Source organism: Balaenoptera acutorostrata, chromosome 7 (assembly GCF_949987535.1).
Source record: "Balaenoptera acutorostrata chromosome 7, mBalAcu1.1, whole genome shotgun sequence".
Lineage (NCBI taxonomy): Eukaryota > Metazoa > Chordata > Mammalia > Artiodactyla > Balaenopteridae > Balaenoptera > Balaenoptera acutorostrata.
Window position 1 is genome coordinate 96,561,592 of NC_080070.1, and position 14,331 is coordinate 96,575,922.

General features: G+C 41.5%; 1 protein-coding gene across 7 annotated transcripts in view; it reads right to left on the reverse strand.

Annotated features, from left to right (window-relative positions):
- PHTF2 (putative homeodomain transcription factor 2) overlaps positions 1-14,331 on the reverse strand; it is a 177,496-nt gene that overhangs the window by 17,717 nt on the left and 145,448 nt on the right. For 5 of the 7 annotated variants that reach the window (XM_057549551.1, XM_057549552.1, XM_007187110.2 and 2 more), the window contains one exon: positions 6,250-6,312. The exons of 1 other annotated variant lie outside the window; for it this stretch is intronic. The gene's annotated coding sequence lies outside the window, so the exon portion shown is untranslated. Of the gene's footprint in view, positions 1-1,578; positions 1,706-6,249; positions 6,313-14,331 lie in introns of those variants that run through there. One more of the 7 variants, XM_057549548.1, reaches the window with a different exon arrangement.

The window sequence follows — 14,331 nt, forward strand, 5'->3', positions numbered from 1 at the left end:
AATTCCATGTGGCCTGAGAACATACTTTGTAAGATTTCTACTCTTTTGAATTTGTTAAAGTATGTTTTATGTCCCAGAATGTGTTCTGTCGTCCATGTGAGCATCAAAAGAATGAGTATTCTGCTATTGTGAGATGGAGAATTGTATAAATGTCAATTAGATCCAGTTGATTGATGGTGCTGTTCAATCCAACTGTATCCTTACTAACTTTCTGTTTGCTGGATCTGACCTAGTTTAAATTCCACGGTCAATCACCATACCCCCTCCCTTGCACCTTGCCCCTCTCTTCTTCTGTGCATTCACTTACCTAAACCACAACCCTGGTTCAATCCAGCTCTCTGCATATATCTTGCCTAGCTCCACACATACTGACTGTGGTCAGTGAAAAACACCCAACCATGCTGATTGGTCTCTCCTTAAATTCATAACCACTAAGGTCAGGTGGGCCTTGTATGCTGTCAAGCAAACACTGACATTCCCTGGTCCATTCCCGGGAGGGAGCCATTCCCATCCCATTCTCATGGATGACTATTTCCTCAAATAGTCATCCTTCTTGTTCCCCCTCAAATTGCTAACACCTCCTCCCTAATCCTCACTCTCAGCAGATGTCCTTGCTTCCTAGTTCAGTGAGAAAGTAGAAATTCCCATCACCATATCTACACTTGTATAAGTGCCCATATACTCTGCCTCCAAGTCTTTTACCATGAATTTCTTGTCTTTGCTACTAGCAAATGTCAACCTGCTCACTTCTGCACTAGATTCCTCTTGCTTATTCATAGACAATTCTCCAGCAATTACCTTTTCTCCTGCAAGCATCCTTTTGTCCCTCTCTGATCTTTCTCATCAGCACGCAGGCTATTTTGTCTCTAAATGGCAGGCATGTTCCTTGGGGATTTGCATTTGCTTTTTCCCTTGGGAAGGTGCTCTTCCCCAAGATAGCCACATGACTCTCTTCCTCTTCTCCTCCCCCAGGTCCTTACCCAAATGACACTTCTCAGGGATGCCTTTTCTGGCCACCCTGTCTAAAACTGCAACCCCACTGTGTCTGGATGTACCCTAAGGTGACCCTTAAGGAGCCACACCTCGAATCCCCCTCCCCTTGGGTGAGGGCAGAACCTGTAATTTGCTTCTAACTAATAAAATAGAGCGAAGGTAATGAGATGTCACTTCCTTGATTAGGTTACAGTATATAGCAAGGCAATGGGCTGTCACCCCATAATTACATTACATGATATAACATTCCATCTTAGCAGACTAGAGCAAGAGCTTTTCCTTACTGACATGAAGAAGTCAGCTGCCACATTGTGAGAGGGCCAGTGGAACTGGGAGGCCTCTAGGATCTCAGAGTGGCCTCCAGTGAAGAGCCATCAAAAAGCCAGGGCAGAGAATTCCCTGGCGGTCTGGTGGTTAGGACTCAGCACTTTCACTGCAGGGGGCATGGGTTCGATCCAGGGTCGGGGAACTAATAAGATCCCACATGCTGCGAGGCGTGGCCAAAAAAAAAAAAAAAAAAAGACCAGGACTCCAGGTATACAACTATAAGGAATTAAATTCTTCCAACAACCTGGATGAGCTTACAAGAAGATTATTCTCCAGTTAATTCTCCAAATGAGAATTCAGCGCAGCTGGCATTTTGATTGCAGTCTTGTGAGACGCTGGGCAGAGGACCATTTAAGCCACGTCCAGACTCCTGGACTCACAGAAACTGTAAGATAATAAATGTGTTTTTTTTTTTTTTTTTAAATCTTTATTGGAGTATAATTGCTTTACAATGGTATGTTAGTTTCTGCTGTATAACAAAGTGAATCAGCTATACATATACATATATCCCCATATCCCCTCCCTCTTGCGTCTCCCTCCCACCCTCCCTATCCCACCCCTCTAGGTGGACACAAAGCACCGAGCTGATCTCCCTGTGCTATGCAGCTGCTTCCCACTAGCTATCTATTTTACATTTGGTAGTGTATAAATGTCCATGTCACTCTCTCACTTCATCCCAGCTTACCCTTCCCCCTCCCCGTGTCCTCAAGTCCATTCTCTACATCTGCGTCTTTATTCCTGTCCTGCACCTAGGTTCTTCAGAACCACTTTATTTTTTAGATTCCATATATATGTGTTAGCATACGGTATTTGTTTTTCTCTTTCTGACTTACTTCACTCTGTATGACAGACTCTAGGTCCATCCACCTCACTACAAATAACTCAATTTCGTTTCTTTTTATGGCTGAGTAATATTCCATTGTATATATGTGCCACATCTTCTTTATCCATTCATCTGTTGATGGACACCCAGGTTGCCTCCATGTCCCGGCTACTGTAAATAGAGCTGCAATGAGCACTGTGGCACATGTCTCTTTCTGAATTATGGCTTTCTCAGGGTACATGCCCAGCAGTGGGACCACTGGGCCACATGGCAGTTCCATTTTTAGTTTTTTAAGGAACCTCCATACTGTTCTCCATAGTGGCTGTATCAATTTTCACTGCCACCAACAGTGCAAGAGGGTTCCCTTTTCTCCACACCCTCTCCAGCATTTATTGTTTGTAGATTTTTTGATGATGGTGTGAGGTGATACCTCATTGTAGTTTTGATTTGCATTTCTCTAGTGATTAGTGAAGTTGAGCATTCTTTCATGTGTTTGTTGGCTACCTGTATATCTTCTTTGGAGAAATGTCTATTTAGGTCTTCTGCCCATTTTTGGATTGGGTTGTTTGTTTTTTGATATTGAGCTGCATGAGCTGCTTGTAAATTTTGGAGATTAATCCTTTGTCAGCTGCTTCATTTGCAAATATTTTCTCCCATTCTGAGGGTTGTCTTTTCGTCTTGTTTATGGTTTCCTTTGTTGTGCAAAAGCTTTTAAGTTTCATTTGGTCCCATTTGTTTGTTTTCGTTTTTATTTCCATTTCTCTAGGAGGTGGGTCAAAAAGGATCTTGCTGTGATTTATGTCATAGAGTGTTCTGCCTATGTTTTCCTCTAAGAGTTTTATAGTGTCTGGCCTTACATTTAGGTCTTTAATCCATTTTTAGTTTATTTTTGTGTATGGTGTTAGGGAGTGTTCAAATTTCATGCCTTTACATGTAGCTGTCCGGTTTTCCCAGCACCACTTATTGAAGAGGCTGTCTTTTCTCCACTGCATACTCTTGCCTCCTTTATCAAAGATAAGGTGACCATATGTGCATGGGTTTATCTCTGGGCTTTCTATCCTGTTCCATTCATCTATATTTCTGTTTTTGTGTCAGTACCATACTGTCTTGAATGTGTGTTGTTTTAACGTGCTAAGTTTGTAGCAACTTGTTATACAGAAAAATAGAAAACCAGTACAGCCCCCAAATGCTCCTTGTTACCTTTTTCTGTTTATTTTTTTGCCTTAGCACTTACAACCACTGAACATTTTCTGTTTTACTGATTTACCTTTGCTTATAGTCTGTGCCGCCTCCACTCTTGAATACAAGTTTCACTAAGACAGGGATTTTTGTCTGTTTTTCTCCCACCATTATATTCTCGGTGCCTTGAACAGTCTCAGTAAATGTTTGTTGAGTGAAAGAATACTGAACAAATGCTAACTCTTATTACCTGAGCAGAGGAATTCACTAAGCTCACATATATCTCAGAGAGGTAGGACATGAGAGGAAAGGTTTGTATTGTTTTAAACTTGTTATTATGGAAATGTTCTAGCACTGCTTCAAGAGCCACTGTGATGTGTCCAGGCAACAGCTTCTTACTAGTCTGGCTTATTCCAGCGGTAAATTATACATTCCGAGAGCAGCATTCTTCAAGGCCTTTTGACTTGGCTCACATTTAAAAATACATTTCACATTATGTCTCAGTACACATATATACCTACATAAATAATTGAAACAAAGGTTTCACAAAATAGTACTTATTGTTATCACATGCTCTGATGGTTCCCCATTCCATTTCACCCTGTTGTATTTCATTTTTTAGAAACTGGAGAAGACCCACTGGTAGGTCCTAGACAAACCCTCCAGGCAATTCTCCAGGAAGACTGATCTTCTCAGCTGTCAAGCATCTCCCAGGTTTAGACTGCTACCGGTTCTTCCTGGAGAGTACGTGAGGGCATCTTCTGTGATGCCTGGGAAGCAGAAGCATTTGCCTTAGCAGATAGGAGAGGTGAGGGATGGGGTCGGCACTGAGTATGCCCGGACTGGAAGCCACCACCCTCTGGCCACAGCTGAGCCACAGGAAGAGCCCAGGGCTGACGCTCATCTTCACTAGTTTAATGAGTGTTCATATATTTCAAAGACTCTAAAATATCCAAATACTGTTACAGCTAATCTTTAGTCATGGTCATGTCTCAGATGTCTAATGGTCCCTGGGTCACTGGCATTTGGTGCTTGAATTTCTTGACTGAAAAGTGTTTTTGAAAACCACGGAAACATTAGCCACCTTACATGGTTCCAAATGGCATAACTTGTGAAGCTAACGAAAAATTATGGCAAAGCACTTTCCATATAGCATGAACTAATCAGCGAGCCCAGAAAATCCAATGTTGATAAAGTGCCATTAAGTTATGGCATGAAATGCCACCTGTAAATTACACCTGGGTAAATCTGGGTGTAATGTGCCTCTTTGCAAGTAGTTTTCTATTTACTTGAATGTGAAATGAATCCCAAGGATGGCAGATGATAAAGACGCTGCCTCTTCAAAACTGATTTGATTTTAAATGTATTTGTCCTTTTTTAAAAGCATGTGGTTCAAGAGAAATACTTTTTTTAAAAAAATTGCTTAAGTGTTAGCTCGACAGTGCAACCAGAAGGGGGAAAATGTCCCTGACACCTACCCCCACCACTCTGCCTGAGGGTTAAGGTGCCAGGGTAAGGAAGGGGAGGTGCTGGAAGACAAAGAACTCAGAAATCAGGAGTAAATAAAGCTTATCTAGAGTGTTTCTTCTGGGCTCTCCTCTCCTTTTCAGCCCCCATTTCCCTCACCTTCCCTGTGGGCTGTGCCCCTGTTTACTGTGATTCCTTTCCTCTGATCAGATGGCTCATTTCTCTTCCCTCTTGTTTCCACTAAAACATTCCTGACCCGTGTATCACTCCTGTAGGATAATATCTGAGTTTAATGGATTTCTCTGCTAAGGTAATACTTTTTGTCACCATGAGGAAGCAACAGCCAAATCCACAATGTGGGAAGTTCTGCAGGACAAAAGACCCAGTTTCTCTACCACATGAATAGCAAGGAGGGGGAAGTGGAGATAAGGCGGGTTGGGGAGAGACAGGAGGAGCTGTTATAACAGACAAGAAACACATGGATCAGATTCAATCTTGTCTCAAAGTAGACAAGAGTTTAATGAATTCCTAATTGCCCATCACCCAGCTCCAATATTTATCAATATTTTGCTCCTTTTGCTTTGATTATTCACTTCAACAGAGGTTTGTTTATTCCTTTGTTTTGTGGAGAATTTTAAAACAAGTCCCAGAGTTCATATTATTTCACCCACAAACACTTCAATATGTGTCTCTTACAGAAATACACTTTGGGGCTTCCCTGGTGGCTCGGTAGTTAAGAATCCGCCTGCCAATGCAAGGGACACGGGTTTGAGCCCTGGTCCGGGAAGATCCCACATGCCGTGGAGCAACTAAGCCGTGTGCCACAACTACTGAGCCTGCGCTCTAGAGCCCGCGAGCCACAACTACTGACCCCATGTGCCATAACTACTAAAGCCCACGAGCCTAGAGCCCGTGCTCCGCAACAAGAGAAACCACTGCAATGAGAAGCCAGTGCACTGCAGAGATGAGTAGCCCCTGCTCGCCACAACTAGAGAAAGCCTGCGCACAGCAACGAAGACCCAACACAGCCAAAAATAAATAAATAAAATAAATAAATTTATTAAAAAAAAAAATACACTTTGGCAACAATTTTTCAGCCTTCAGAGAGGGGCTCTCCCGGAAGCATCCCTGTGACTCTAAATGAGGGTTTGCTTTAAGGACATTATTGATATTTATAAAAATACACTGTTCCTCTACACACACCCTCAGGATAAAATTCCTTCTGGACCTGGCTTAGGAAAAACGCCACAACTTCTGACCCAAACACTGAAGATTCGGTGCACGATCAAATTTTCCTTTATATAAGATGTGCTAGGAAGCTTAGAGGCAAATCTGTGGCCTACCATAGCCTACGTCTGCCCTCTGTAATATGAAATTGTCTATTAGCATCATTTCCAGCTCTAGTGGGGCCCTCTCCTTGCTGTTCCTTTTTCTTTCTCATCTACTTCTTCAAATCTTACCTTATTGTATCTGTACATCCCTATGAGCAGAGGTGTGCTGGTGAATGTTCCACAACTGGTTCTCTGAAAAGAATGTACATGTATATGACAAATTTGCTGCTATAAATGACGTATAATGCACAGTAAACAAAAGGAAAATACACAATACTTCTTACTGTAAATTCCTTGCAGCCAGTTGATTCTCATAGAATGCTTTTGTTGATTTTTGTCAAACCCTTTATCCACAGCTAACCTATGGTTGCAACCAATAATCAAGAATAGTTTAGACATGAATGTTGGTTGGTATTTCCATTTACTTTAACAAGGAAGACAACAGTGAAACAACAAAGATCTATGTCATGTGTCAGAAATCCACTCATTCCTCATGACGTAAGCAACTTTTTTGCTAAATTCATTAACTGCTTCCAAATACTGGAAGAATATTTCCTCAACTTTTTGTGCTACTCATAATGTAACTACTATGGACAGGACACACTTTTAGTGTTTACTCTGCACTGTTATCATTCTCTCCATCACAATGTGAAGTCTAGACGATCAATAAAGCAATAAATAAAGAGTTGATTTGTAGTGTGTGCCCATTTCCCTGGTGTAAATACTCCCACTGTGGCCAATTTCAAGATACCAACATGAGGTTGCTCGAAGTGGATTTAGGAGGAGATGTGCAGTAGTACGCCTTTCTGTAGCATTTTCACCACACAGATACAATGGACATAAATAACCTCAACAGTATAAGTAATAGTGAAACATAATTAGAAAGTGATGAATTTGAGTTTATTATTTATTTTTAATATAATTTATTTAATTGTAAGTTTATATAATTTAATTTTTAATGACGGCTGTGTTTAACAAACGACTTGCAAGATTCCTAAAAGTTTAACAATAAATTTCTCATAAGCCAGTACATGATGACTCTAGCATACCACTGTCTGTAAGCCACCTAAGATAATTTTGGAATTAGGTCGAGTATGAAAAATCATACACTTGTGGGGACTGTGCTTCTGGTAGGATTATGGATTGCAATTATGAAAATCCCTCCCTGAGAATACTAGATCCTGGATTAATTATAACAAACATACTCTTTAAAGTACTGTTGAATTATTTACAATAGCTAAGACATGGAAACAACTTAAGTGTCCATCAGTGGATGAATGGATAAAGAATATGTGGTATACATATCTGGTGGAATATTATTCAGCCATTAAAAAGAAGGAAATCGTCTCAATTTGTGACAATATGGATGGACCTTGAAGGCATTATGTTAAGTGAAATAAGTCATACAGAAAAAGACAACTACTCTATGATCTCACTTATATGTGGAATCTAAAAAAAACGAAACACACAGAAACAGAGACCAGATTGGTAGTTGCCAGAGGCAGGGGCTGAGGGTGGGAGAAATGGGTGAAGGTGGTCAAAAGGTACAAACTCCGAGTTATAAGATAAGTAAGTTCTGGGGATTTAATGTAAAACACGATGACTATAGTTAACAATGCTATATTGTATATTTGAAAGATATACAATACAGTATTTGTATATTGCTAAGAGAGTAAATCTTAAAAGTTCTCATCACAAGGAAGAAAAATCTCTGTACCTATATAAGGTGATGGATGTTAACTTAGTGTGGCAAACATTTCGCAATATGTACGTATATCAAGTCATGTTATACACCTTAAACTTATACAATGTTATATGTCAATTATATTGCAATAACACTGGGAAACAATAAAATAAAGTATTGCTGAGCTCAAATGAAAATATGGGAAATCACTCAAGTTCAAGGGGCAAAATAGGAGCAGTGAGCTAAAACCAGGTCTGTAACAGTAAATGGAAAACAAAACCAAAAATAACCCAAAAAACAAGACCAAACAAACAAGCTTGGTTTGCCCTGAAGGTCAATGCTTCTGTCACACAGAGAACCAGAGAAAACAACTTGGACTATGCAAAGCAGGAGGTGCACCTCAGACTCTCACACTGAGCCAGGACCCTCAAGAGGGGTACACCCTTTGTGAGACCTCAGGGCAGAAAAATAATTCACCTCCCAGCAGAGGAAGCCTATCTCCATCATAACCCCGGGTGGAAAAAAATGAACTATAATTTTTTTTCTCAGAATTTGCATCCTTAGGCTTTATTTCACCCTTGTGTGGAGGTTACATTTACACTACTCATGCTATCAAGCTCTACTATAAAAATTAAAACAAGAGAATGAGCTGGGGACAGCCACCACGGGCACTCTGCTCTCTGCTCTTAGCCCTGGAGATGGTGAGGCCCAGTCCCCTTCAGACGAGAACCCGCGCCCAGATCCCAGGGCCAGGCCGCGGTCACCTCCTGAGGCTGCCAGGACCCCCGCCTCACTGCAGCTACCGTGCCTCCCTGGCCTCCCTTTGCCCCCAAGCAAGACCAAGATCCAGAGACAGGCCGAGTGGAGGCCGCCCTGGGACCTGGTCCATCCAGGTCTTCAGGGGCCTGCGGGGGTGGGGCACTATCCGGGAAGGCTTCCTGGAGGAGCGAAGCGCGAAGGATGGAAACAGCACTCCCTCTAGGCGGAGTTTAGTATCTTCATTTGACATGCCTTTTTCCTTCATAATGATTTATTTTCTTATTAATCACATGGACACCCTTTCCTCCACCTCATGTCATTTGGCTATAACTCTCCTCTCCTCTAGAACAACCTGTGGCTCCTCACGGCCAGTACGACTACGTCCAAAGCCCTCAGGTCTCGCACAGGTACGCTGCCTTTCTGGCTTCTTTCACACCCCCTCCATCTGCTGCAAGCTCCATGTACAGACGGTTTCATCACTACAGCCTGAGCCCAGCAAATAGCGTGAAGAATTGCTCAAAGCAGCAGCAGGATCACGTGGTGCCACTACCTGCCTAGCTGCAGACCTACTCCCTGAACTGTTTTGCAGCTCACAGCATCTCTGTCCCCCCAGAAAAACAAAAACTGATATAACATTTAAAAGCTTCAGATTTAATTTTTGATTTTTCCACTCTACACTTCCTCCCCGAGCATCAGTATCCTGTAAGGGCACTACTGCTCACATGGTTAAATGCACACTGCATGAACTCTTATAACGCAGGAGGGACCCGCCCAAGTGTGCCCAGTGTTCTTGCCAGACTGGTCTCTTCTCTTTCCTTATTCCCTCTCCCTCCCCCTTACGGTCTGTAAAAGTAAAATGAATGAATGAATAAATAAGTAAATAAATAAATATTTTTAAAATATAAATATAAATTAAAACAAAGTGGTGAAAGTGGTGTCAGGTTGGTAGCACTACCTAACGCCCAAGCAGAAGCAAGCACAAATTCTCTGGAGAAACAAAGTAAGTTCAATCAAATGTTATTCCTCAGTAAAAAATTACCAAATATAGAAGGAAATAAATCAACATGGGTGGGAGTCAGGAAAAACAAAACACAATAGATTTGCATCTCCAAGAACCTCAGATGTTAGAACTACTAGGAACAAAATTACTATGTATAAAATGTTTAAAGAAGATGGAATCAGAAAAGGATCAAGAAACAGAGAACCAGAAAGATTTGAAAATGATTCATGTGAAAATTTTAGAAAGGAAAAATATCAAAACTAAAAATGACGAGTGGATTAAACAGTAGATTAGATACACTGTAAAAAAAAAAAAAAAAAAAAGGCAGCAAACTGGAAGATAGATCCAAAGAAATTACCCAAAATTAAGCAAATAGAGGCATGGAAATAGAAAATATGAAAGTAAGGAGAGATGGAAGATAGAATGAGGTTTAACAGATGTGTGATTCAAAAGGAAATAATAGAGAAAATGTAAAGAAATATCAGCAGAGAGTTTTTTTTAAATTCATGAGATATTACTACACAGACAAGAAGCACATAGATAAATGAAAAGAAAAAGTCCTCACTTAGACCTGTTGCAGTAAAACCACAAAACAAGAAAGATAAAGATGATCCCAAAAGCACCCAGAGAAGAAAGACATCTTGGTTACAAGTAATGACAAATAGACCAATAGCCAACTTGCCTACAGTTACACAGGAAGCCATGAAAGGGTGGGAAAATCTCTGTTGAGAGAAAATAACTGTCAACAAAGAATTATGTAGCCTTTCAAGAAGACAGGTGAAACAATCAAACTGAGGGAGTTTACCACCAAAAGGACCTGCACCCAAAGGGAGGATATACTTCAGAAGAAAAGACAGGGCTGAGAAAAGACTGCGAATAAAGAAATTGGTAAACATGGAAGTAAATATAAATGCTAAGTATATAAAATAATAACAATTTCTAATTTTTAGGGTTTAAAAAAGACATTAAAACACTCAACAATAGCTTGGAAGTAAGGAGAGGGGTTCTGAGTTAAAAGTGGTGGAATGTCCTTATTTTTACAGAAAAGGAATTAAGATATTGATTAAATTTGTACTGATAAGTATGCATATAAAAGTTTCAAGGACAAACACTAAAAAAAGTAGAAATAGAGGGTCTAACTTCCCGATCAGTAAAAAGAGGGAAATGGAATAAGAAAACAAGCAAGCGAACAAGCAAGGAAAGGCAATCCATTCAAAAGACAGTAAGAAAGATGAGAAAAAGGAGATGTGTATTTAAATGGTGAAATGAAGGATGGTCATCAGGAGGAATGGACTGATTAGGGAGCGCTCCTTCCCTTGACTAACATGCACCCACCCCTTCGCCCCCTTAAGCCAGGTTGTCTCCAAGTTCGGTAGCTGCCTGGGTGGGCAGTTGGGAGCAAAGGGTGGGCAAGCAGGTGCCCAAGCTCTAGACACCCTTTTTCAGGGGAGAGGGAGGCTATGCCCTTTGGGTTCCAAATCCATAGCCTTTCAGGATCTCCTGAGCAACCCTGGCTCAGCCCGATTCTCCCTCTGCCAGCTACCTCCCCGAAGTCTGTTTAGTTGCAGTGCAGAAACGTGAAGTGTCCATTTTACAGCTAAGGTCTCCTGCAGCACAATTAACGATGAAGTGGATGGGCCTGGACAGGGTGGTGTGGCCTAATGCTAATCCCTGCTGCACCCCTCATGACGGTGTAAACTCAGGACACCCGAGTCCTGCGTTTATTTTCGTCTGTGCAAATGAGGAGGCTGAACTAGATAACTGGCTAGGTCCTTTATAGCTCTAATATCCCCTGATTACGCTCTTCATTAAATGTGCATCAGGTATATTCACTTGTAAGCTTTATTTTCTGATAATATTATACTCTGCTCTTTGTGCACAGCCCTTATAACTTGCTGCTCGTATAACATGTTCATTTGCTCACAAAACACGATAGCAATATTCCCTCTAATAACCTTGTATTCAGTTACTATCTTTCTTAATATCACTTTTCTAGGACCTCAAGTAAGAAGACATTTAAAAAATAAAAAATAAAAGAAGTAAGAAACCCTCAGTGACTCTGCTTCACTATGATATATGTCCTTTGCCTTTTCTCATCTATTCAGGTGCGTCAGGTCTGCTGAGTTGGCTCAGATCTTAAGTCCTCCACTCTGGGGACCTAATGGACCTTTATCTGCCTGGATTCAGAAGCCAAGTCCTCCTGGCAGCACACTGTTCCAAATGTCCCTTAAGTAGCTAAATTAAATGGTCATTGTCCACCACGATCCTCCTTGACTGAAGTGATGCTTCTGAAGTGATTAATCATAGGGTATTGCTTCACTAACTGATCTCATTAAACTTTCAAGGTTCTGGACTCCAGTCTCCGATGTGTTTACTCCTTTCCACACCTTTGCCTCAGACAGGGTTAGTGCCCATCACTCTCATGCACCCCAAAGCCTAATGCTCCTCCCCTCCTACCTCTCGGGCTCAAATTCATCCACCTGCTCCACTAGAATAATAGTTGAGAAATGGAGCGGCCTCCTCCCCGACTGAGCACTCAAACCCCACCTGGCCCTCCGTCTTGTGTGTGGACCTTGTGCTCAGGTGGACAGCCAGATGCAGGAGTCCAAGACCAGGATGCCAACCTCTCACCCCCACCACCCCCGGTTTCTGCTCTAACTCTGTGAGAGCATTCACTCTTCGTTAAGGTGTTGGGGGTATTCGCAGAATTCCCACCTCAGTCTGACCGCTGGCACCTTGTGTAATCTCAGTCAAACCAGGCAAGCTCTAGGCATCCAGGACCATCAGGATAACCCTTGCCACTTGGATTGCTGTGCCAAGCTCATTTAATTCCTGTAATACTGTCAAGAGGGTTGATATTCAGCTGGTTGGCACCAGTAAGTCCTAATGAGTGATTTACAATCCACATCCATTATCACTGAGCTGTGCCTATGCCACACCAGTTGTGAAATGTACTAAATACACCCTGGGGGTAGACGGCACTCACAGTTTATAGATGAGGAGACTGAGGCTCTGAGTCGCCTGGGAAGAGGGGTAGGGCACAAGGCATCCATTTTGCTGGTGTGGACCATGGCAGAGGCAGGATGGTCCTGGAGCTAGAGGTGTGCAGCGGCTTTCTGGTCATGGTTAAGACAGCAGCTCTTTGGCCGCCCAGGTCTATAATGTGGTCTGGAAGGTTGTTCCTGGAAGCCTGAGCTACAGTCCATTTCTTCAAACCCTCCGAATTCTATAAAATACCCCGCTTAATAAATGCCTTTGTGCAATACCTAAATGTCAGAACTAAAAGTATAAAACTCTTAAAAGAGAACATAGGCATAACTCTTTGTGACCCTGATGGTTTCTTCGTACCAAAATAAAACCAAAAGAACAAGCAACAAAAGGAACAAATAGATAAATTGGACATCACTGGATTATTAATAGGTAGGGCTTTGGTGACCCTGATAAGAGCAGTTTTGGAGGAAAGGAAGAGGAGAAAGGTAACAAGATTTGTACATGGAAGTAGCAATGGGCATAGAGAGACTGTAAGAGATATAGCAGGGGATGAATCAGCAAGACTTGGCAAGAGAAAAGATCTTTCCTTGTAGTACAAGAAAGAATGAAAAGTCAAATATGGCAATAGTTAGCTACTTAACAAAAATGCTTTGTATTCTGAATTGGCTTAACAAGTGTGCAACCTCTTTAGTGCCATTGAAAGAAAAGTGGCTCAGTAATAAAAAATAAGAAATAAGAGAAAGTACACAAAAAATTTTTACAGTGTTTCTTCCTGATTGAGGGATAATAGATCATTTTAATTTTCTTCTTTATATTTTTCAATCAGAAAAAAATTTTTAAGAAAATAAATTCAAAGAGTTTTTCAAATGTCATGATATACAATAGGAATAGAAAAAGGTTAGCTTTTCCTCTCTTATCATCTTCCCTCACTTGCCACCCTGCCTAGGTCCTTCCTTTGCTGAAAATTCGCAGGTAGGCCAAACCTCCAGAGGTTAAGCAGTTTCTACAGAGTTGGTTCTGTTTAAATCAGGAAAGAAAACTCCCAGACACAAAGTAAGAAGGTGTCATTCCACACTTTTCCGAGGGAGGTAGGACTGTGTAAGGGTTACGAGCAAACCCAGAGATCCTGACAAGACGCCGCCCCTTACCTGTGAGTGGCCTGGAGCACGTATGCAATCTTCCTAATTGCGCCTCCTTGGGAGAAACAGGGTAATTCTATAAGGGTCTTTTGAGATAAAATGAGCTAATGCCCATAGATGGGTTATGAGTTTGACAGCTTTCAAAGGGCAGCAAAAACCTCTGAATGTTAGAGTATCTATGCCCAGAGACAGAGTACCAGAATTTAGAGTTTTAACAATATGCTGTGCTGATCTTACCTGAACTACAGAAGACTAATCAAGCCCTTCAAATATTACTCCCCGCCTGCTCTCTCCCTGATGTCCACATCCCTTTAATTATCCAACGTAATAGCAGACTTGATGATCAACGTCAGCAATGAGGCTAGGGAGCTGAAATTACAGAATTACAGCCTCTAAGATGACTTGAGGTTTTAAACCTTGCTATTTAAAAAACTGCTCAAATTTTTAAAATTCAAGCAATCCAGAGAAACAAAAAAAGAAATGTGATTTTTCATATTAGCAAAGGAGCTCAGCAAACCGTAGCCTGTAGATCTGCAAAACCTATGCCAAATGAGACAGGGGCTCCCCACCAAAATGACAAATGCAGGGTAGACTAAAGCATGGAAAGAAGGCATCCCAGGGATAAGGAAGTTCAACTC